This window comes from Magallana gigas, chromosome 7 (assembly GCF_963853765.1).
Source record: "Magallana gigas chromosome 7, xbMagGiga1.1, whole genome shotgun sequence".
NCBI classification, from domain to species: domain Eukaryota; kingdom Metazoa; phylum Mollusca; class Bivalvia; order Ostreida; family Ostreidae; genus Magallana; species Magallana gigas.
The window spans coordinates 38,172,314-38,181,439 of record NC_088859.1 but is presented as its reverse complement, the minus strand read 5'-3'; positions in this window follow the sequence as shown (position 1 = coordinate 38,181,439).

Here is a 9,126-nt window from a genome sequence, read left to right as displayed (position 1 = left end):
GAGCCTCCCGTGATTTAGCGTGAATGTCATGCGCATGCGCATCCCAAAAAAATCAGACGATTTCCGGATTTTTTAAAGGATTTTTTGTTGAATATTATTTGGGAAGCTTGATTGAGAAAAAATTAAAAAAAAATTGGTAATTTTCAAGTACCAATGATGTTTAAAATATATAAAACAAAAGACAGTACCCTTCCGATTTCTCGGTATTGATCGAAGCCCACAAATTCGAGTCGATTTTAATATAGTAGTATAGATAGACTACATAACATAAGCGGCCTACACTTTCCGCCATAATGTTAATTAGTCAACCCGTTTCTGGGCACCCCGTTCTGAAGAGTTCTTTCCATTAATCCTAAAATCGCATTAATTGTTCAATTTTATTTATTAACTTTTTGTATTAATGGACTTAAGTTTGTATTCTACATGTACGTCTATATGGATAAATGATGTATGCATAAAACGGGGAAGTTTAATGGGAATGCCCCCAGTCTTTGATCTGAAATTCTTATTTGGGACAGTAATAGAAATTATGTAGAAAAAAAGAACCAAATTTAGAGAGAGAGAAAGAGAGATTAAATACCCATTCACTGGTTTGAAATAAATAAAATAAAACAGTTTTTTTTCAGTCAGCTGCAACAAACAGGATTAATGCCACGTACATGAATATATTATCCATTTCAGTTTAAATGTTTCATCCATGCCCTCTCTTCTAAATAATGCAGGTTTTTTTTCAATTTTAAAGAATATAAGATAAGGAAAAAATCGGACAAAGTATATACAAAAATGAACAAAAAAGTGGTTCAACAAATTAAGCATTATTATATCATGATAATGTTTTAAGTGTTATATCCCGCGCTTGCGCGGGCTCTCATCTGGTACTTTTTAATTCTATCCACTTTTTTACTAGTAATCGACCAATTTTAGTTGATGATCGGTGTGACCGAGCGATAGTCGAGTACTCGTTCACATCCCTAGACTCTGAACACTTATAAGAAATCCTATCAGCGATCTACACCAACCTGACAACTTCACGACACGCCCCATCATATGTCAATGACTTTTGCTATTTATTGAATAGATAAATAAAACCTGACGGACATTCGCAGGGTATATTTTTCTGCCATGAATTGTAGGAAACAAAATTTGACATTCCAATCCCTGTTAAAGAGGCTGAGTGGTGAACAAAATAACCACCAGATCTACCTTAAATTCAAGAGAATTTTTTGTTAAGTTATCAGCTATTATTAAGTACCTTTTAAGTTTGATCGTTTCCCTATATTTTTATATAGAGCTCTTTTTCACAAGAAGACCATCCGGCTCTCTTAATGGTTTAATTAAAAGTATATATAGTATTAAATAATTAATAATTAATTATACAGGTATTGCAATTGTTAACTCGGATTGGTTCTTCCAGTATCTTTTAAACGATTGAACTTTGCCGTATTTTGTCACGATATTCAAAATACAATGCATATGCTTAATAATTCTAGTCACTCTACATTTCATACATTTTAAGTCGAAGGGGTTATATATAGAGAAAACGGCAAAACACTCAATAACGCAGTGCACTCTGCTGTTGAAATAGATGTGAAATAGATAGTGATGAGATAAATGTTTATTAAATACAGTTGTATACGCACAGAAAACGTTCAATAAGTCCTTGTTTATTGACAAATGATGAATTTTGCACATATTGGTTTTCATCAAATTGACCCCCCCCCCCTCTTTTCCAAATTGTTGGATCCGCCTCTGCGTTAAGGTATAAGAATACAATAGATTATTACAATCTGAATTACAGAATGTTCGTAATATTTCTATCAGGCCTACATCTTTCTATGTGTATCAATCACATTATTAAAGAATTAAAAATAATGTTGATTATCTATCGACAATTCAAGGAAATGTTATAAACAAATACTTGCGCAATAGTTTACTTCATTGGTTTTCTAGCATGTCTGGAGTCCCTGCTCGTCCCTGCTCTGCAGCGAGTGTTATCTTATTCCTTAGTAGTAGCTCGATAAGGAAAATGCCAAATACGGAACAAAGTCGGCGGTTATATCATTTAGGATCTGCTAGAGACTTAACAACGATAAAGACAGCATTCGGAGAACATTGAAAGGGGTGCATAAACCTGCTGCTATACCTATTTTATAAAGTAATGCATTTCTATCCCTATATAATGCGGTCTCAAATTACAACTCTCCCCACCGTATCAGAGCATAAGTAAACTCCATCCAAAGGAATATCTATTTTCTATTTCATCCTAAGGAATAGCTATACTAAAGTGTAGGTCTTAATACTAATAAGCAATACAATCTATATTAAACTGATAAATTTATAACACGCTTCAACGTATTTCAATAACGCACAGCTTTTGCTAATTATTGGATGGATAAATAAAACTTAATGGATATTCAAAAGAAATATTTTCTGCCATAAATTGTATGAAAAACAACATATGATATCCTTATGAATGCTTAATAGGGGTCTCTTAACCTGTTTATGGTTATTTGGAAGGATATATTGGTAGTTCAGATGAGTTTTTCACGATAGCTTTCATTCCTACTAATGAACTTTGACGTACTTGTCAAATCATGCAAAACATATTGTATCGTGATACTCAATTTCATCCATTATTAGTTTAAAAAAAATTGAATGTATATAAAGAGAAACAATTACTTTGTCTTACTACATAGACCAAATTTGGACCATTACCAGGTAAACATACTTTATATACTAACATCATTGTTTCTAAGAAATGTTTATTTTACTGTATCTGTAGATATATTTGTTAAGAAGCAATCAGCAAAAGGGTTCCATTAGATTATCAAAGTATAATTCTTTATATACTAACATCATTGATTCTAAGAAATGTTTATCAAATAAAATGAAATAAGATTGTAAGATATTTATTTTGGCAATAATTTGGATGTAAGGTAAAATGCTACGCCAATGTTTATTTTATGGATCACCAAAGTATCATTTCTGATATCGTTGTTGATAGAATATACGCATTTTGTGTGTGTATTTTTTCATGGGTAAACAGAATTTGAAATTTGCAGTTAAATTTGATGATGTCATTATAGATAACAAAACACTTCCTGTAATCTCAATTAGATGGTTTTCTGTAAATAAAAAAATACATCTTTTGTTTATATTTTCAAACTTATTTAAAAAACCATAAAAAGATAAGTGTGTTATAGGGAAGAATGTTAGGCAAATAAAAAAAAAATGAAATAACATGATGAAATTAAAAAAATTATTACATGTACCAACAACAAAATTATGAGTTACAAATGAAACTGTTCATTAGATAAAACGTTGGTTTGGCATTCCACCTTTTCTTTTAAAATGCAATTTTTTCTTGTGGTTTTTATAAAAGTTATAGAATATTAAGACAGCACAGGAACTTACACATGTAATTATATCCCGTGTTCGATCGGGAAAATATGTTTTAACCTAAAACTTATCAAACATGAGTTTAATTGCAACTTTTCAACACTAATGTGATTTCAATCTGTATTCTCAATTTATAAATGTTTTAATAGACTTTGTCCTATACATTAGTTGTGTCAATACCACACAGTAATTCCTAAATGTAAAAAGAGTTTACACAAAAAATTTACAATTCTTTAATTGAAACATTTGATGAACGGAAACATAGTTACATTGTGGAATAGCGATTCATTTGTGTCAAAGCAGTAACTCAACAAATATTTAATTGTATCTTATTCATAAAAACAATACATTGAAAAGTAAATCTACTGTAATCATTAAGTTGTAATGCTTATTGAAAGTACTTATCGTTTGAAATAAAAAACAAGAGGCCCATGGGCCATATCGCACACCTGAGCAACAATAGGCATGATACAATCAGCTGAATGGAGTCATAATAAAAATATGTGAATAATGTGGTATATTACATGTAGATCCTGTATAAATAAATGTCCACCCCCCCCCCCAACTCTACTCGTCAAAATGTTGATTTCAACGAATTTGAATCCACACTATCTGACCCCCATTTAGGACCTACCATACCCCCAGGGGTCATGATTTTCAAAACTTTGAATCTACACTACCTGAGGATGCCTCCACATAAGTTTCAGCTTTCCTGGCTGATTGGTTTCTGAGAAGATTTTTAAAGATTTACTCTTTATATTTTTATATAAAAATTTCCCCCTCTTCCCCCCCCCCCCCTATTGTGGGCCCGACCTACCCCCGGGGGTCATGATTTTCACAACTTGGAATCTACACTACTTAAGGATATCTCCACATAAGTTTCAGCTTCCCTGGCTGATTGGTTTCTAAGAATTTTTTTTTAAGGATTAACTCTTTAATTCCGTTGTAAAATTCGACCCCCCCCCATTGTTGGCCCGCCCTACCCCCAGGAGTCATGATTTTCACAACTTTGAATCTACACTACCTGAGGAAGTCTCCACACAAGTTTCAGTTTTCCTGGCTAGTTGGTTTCTGAGAAGAAAATTTTTAAAGATACAGTACCGCGCATCTTATCAAAGAACCGACTTGAAAAATTTTTCCGATAGGGTTTAATATTTTTGTACTTTTCATGAATGTATAAACTTTCAGAAAAGTATAAAGTTCTTCATGAAATAAATCGACATATTTACATCGCAAAGTGTTACGGGGTTCAACCTTCTATACTATTACGCATGCATATTTACTGTAAACTAAACATATGTAGGGCTCGCGAAGATTCTCCTGGAAATGCTTGTCGATAAAAATATGTCTTTTTTACATCCTCCACGTAGTAATTGTTCAAAGTTTTTAAGATAACAACAAGTATTATTTTGTAAGCATGTATTTTTCGTGTTTATCAATAAGTTGCTACAACCTAAATTCATTTTTGTAAATGAGACCCCTTGAGGGGTTAATTGACCTATTTATGTTTGTTCATTTTAAAATGAACCAAAATTAGTAAGCCATTTATAGTGAGGATGTGTTCCGTTTAGAGTGTCCCTTTAACCTCGAATAACCGTATGACCGTAGTCGGACGAAGATCTTGTAGTTTTCAGCACGTGTCAATTACTGTCAATCAAAGTCCACGTGGTATAAATAAACGAGATAAGATTATTCCGGTTTGTATGACCCTTACATTTCCGGAAGCTCATAATTACGATAATTAAGTACATGTATGTGAAATGGATTTTTTTTTATTTCAACTATTAAAATCAACGTTATTTCTTTTTTCCTAACGATTCTATAGGTAAATCAGAAGTTATGCACACATATGTTTTCAGCTGTACTGTCTCTTTTAGGATCACTCTATATATTCCTTTGTAAAAATTCGACCCCCATTGTGGCCCCACCCTACACCCGTGGGTCATGATTTTCACAACTTTGAATCTACGCTACCTAAGGATGCTTCCACAAAATTTCTAGCTTTCCTGGCCAAATGGTTTTTTAGAAAAAAAATTTAAAAGATTTTCTCTATATATTCCTATGTAAAATTCGACCCCCGATGGTGGCCCAACCTAACTCCGGGGGTCATAATTTTCACAACTTTGAATGTACACTACCCGAGGATGCTTGTACAAGTTTCAGCTTTCCTGACAAAATTTTAACAAGTTTAAATCCCCTTTGCCTAAGGATGCATTGTGCCAAGTTTGGCTGAAATTGTTTACGGACAGACAGACGGACGGACGGACGACAGACAAAATGTGATCAGAATAGCTCACTTGATCTTTCAGCTAAGGTGAGCTATAAACTGAATTGTTGAAAAAATTTGGATATATGAATTTACTATGATTGTTTTATTTATTCTTCCAACTACAGATGTACAATATATGTGTTCACCTTTTATTTGTTAGATCATTTTTAATCCTTGAAAGATGGATTATCTACATTCGCCTTTCGAATTATCGCAACCACCAGACAACATACATTGGAGGGAAGAAAGGGCACCGCTAGGGGCGCTTTGTTATCTCCTAAACATCATAGGAATTGTCGGCAACACCTTAGTTTTGTACATATTTCTAACGCGCATGCCGGCCTCGAACTACAGAGTGTTCGTTATGTCTCTATCAGGTCTAGATATTTCTATGTGTATCGATCACATTATTAAAGAATTAAATAGAATGTTCATTATCTATCGACAATTTGAGGACGTGTTACAAACACATATTTGTGCAATGGGTAACTACATAGGTTACTTATCAGGAGTCCCTGCTCTCTCTATTGTTACTTTCATTGCATTTGAGAGATACAGAAAAATCTGTACCCCGTTCAAGCCCCAAATCACTATCAAGCGTTCAAAAATTATGTGCATTGTTTCCATTTTGCTGTCTATTCCAATAGTGTCCCCCGTCTATGAAATATACGGGGTGAGGTTTGTCAAGGTAGATAACATAACTGCAACAAGATGCGATATTAAAAACAAGTATGACTATTTGGTACTACCTTTTGTATTTCCTCTCATCACGTTTACAGCTGTTTTGTTCGATATTGTTGCTATATTAATATTTCAAATCAAAATACGGAATGCTCTCGTGCAAAAAGCAAAGTCAAAAATGAGGATGAAAAATTTGAAAAACACGACAACATTAAAAATTGTCGCGGGAACAGAAAATCAGGAAGAAGCGAAAACGCCGCAACCATCGGTCGAAGACCAGGAAGCGGCCAAGAACAGACGGATTGCGATAACTTTTTCCATTGTTACCTCCATGCTTGTGATAAGTTTTGTAACTTTGAATATCTTTCATCTGGCTCAAGGAATTGAAAGATACGTGTCTCCAAATAGGGAAATCTCTAAAGTCGAAGACGTTGTGAATGAATATGTTCCGGACGCCATTATTCTTAATGGAATTCTGAATCCATTCGTCTACTTCTTCACTGACAACCAATTTCGTCAAGAAGTTTTTAAACTGTGTGGTCGAAACATATAATTGTGAAACATTTCATGTATTCAAATGCTTGGTCGCTAATAATCTTAATTATTTAGTGTATGAAGTTAATTTCAATACTTATATTTGCTGTATCAGGAGAGCGAGATTCACTGGAACTTGAATATTGTATTGTATAGGCTTATCATAAATAGTATATTGTAAAATGTAATTTCAACAGTCAATAATCTAACACTTTTTACTCCCCAAAATTTTTTCAGTGTTCAGCTATTAGAAATAAAACATTTAGAATGTTATCAATAATTTATTGAATTCTTAATCAATAAAAGTCCTTGATCCTTGATAGAATCATTCATTATTTCGAGTGTGGGATAGTAAAATTCCACCGAGGGACAAGATTGATGGTCTACGACGAGGCTATGACAACTTTCTGTTACGACGTTCAAATGATTACTTTCGGTTTATCCCTCCGCGTGCTTCAAATAGTGGAGGTTAAAATGAGAGCATACAACATTTTTAAAAATAAAAATATGATAATTTGTAATTAATTAGCAAAACAATGGATTAATAATTACTTGGATAATCTCAATCCATCATTTTGCATTTTTCTACAGCAGACGTTTGTTTACGTTTTAAAGCGGCGTAGTAATACACAGTGTAAGACACTGCTGTCTCACACTGGACAGACTGATCTCACATCGTTGATAATGCGAGAAATTAATTGATTTTTTAATTATTTTAGGTTTAATCTAATAAAATTTAATTTGATTAGAATTGAAACTTAACTAGCATTCACATTGAGATTCGATTCATGTAGAACATTTAAAAAAAATACAGTAAAAACCAAAGTTTTTCAATTATTTGTGGTGTTTTTTGATCAAGGACAAGATGTTATCCATGATACTTGGGTAATTATTTGCGTTTTTATCAGTGTGAGTCCTTTATGTGCACATCTGGTATTGGTAGCAAACATTGCTTTCCACTGCATATTTTTTAAAACCAACTTTCTTAAAAGTCAAATCTAGAAATAGTTATTTTTCCATGCTCTCTTTGTTAATTGGTTGATTGTAAATCATGTTATACAAAAATTATGATTAATCGTGGTTTTTAACCAAGATTTTTTTTTATAACAAGTCAATGATTTCGTTTTATGTGCTTTGATTTTAAAAAATTAACATTGTGCAAATAGAACAAAATGGCAGAATATAAGAATAGAATATTTGTCTCGTTTTTGCTATTTCAAAACTGCATTTGCATGTGTATTTAAGCTATTTTGATTAGTCTTAAATAAAATATATAAGCATATTCATAATCTGCATAATCAGCATGTTATTTTGATACGAGTATGTAATACTGTTCTTTGCATAATGTTGATACTTTCAAAAGAAGAAGGACCTTATGCGTACTCATTCACTAAAAAAGCCCATTCTGATGATTCATAGATTTCTTAGATTTTCAGGAGATACTATCAATCATGCCATTTGCATAGCAGTCCTAAACCGTGTAACACAGTGAAGTGCTTGATATTAAATATTGAAGAACCGTATCAACACACTAAATAATAATACTTCTGATTAATCAACCCTTCGTTTGCTAAACGATAAAGTTTTCCCAAAATAATTTAGAAAAATGAAATGCACACAACTTGACCATATTCTTTTAAATAAGACCCGGAGTTATCTCTCTTAACATAGGTTGAATCTATACTAATATATCAAAATAATAGACTCGAAATTTTTTTAGCTTTAATACCGATAAATCGGAGGAGTACTGTCTTTTGTTTTATATATACTAAAAATCATTGATACTTGAAGATTACCAATTTGTTCTTATTATTTCTCAATCAAGCTGCGCTAATTAATAATCAACAAAAATTCTTCAAAAAATTCCGGAAATCATCTTATATTTTTGGATTTTACAATCTTGCGCATGCGCATTACATTCACGCTCAATCAAGGCTCTTTATTTTATTTTTCCACAATATCACATTTGCATGGATAAACTTAGAGACGATAAAACAAATGCGTGTAAATTTTCATTGGAATTGTTTTCTTCTGTTCATCAAAGAAAATGCGGGAGATAACTCTAACACAGGGCATTTACTAAATAAAATCCTGAGAGTTTTGAATTTCAACATGGTCTGTAAAAAAACGTTGTTGTAGAAATATTGAATTCTGCAATCATAAAATAACACTTTTCGAAGAAAGGTATTTACAGCTTCAAAATGATTTGTTACGAACAATTTGACTCTTATTTTAAATCAACT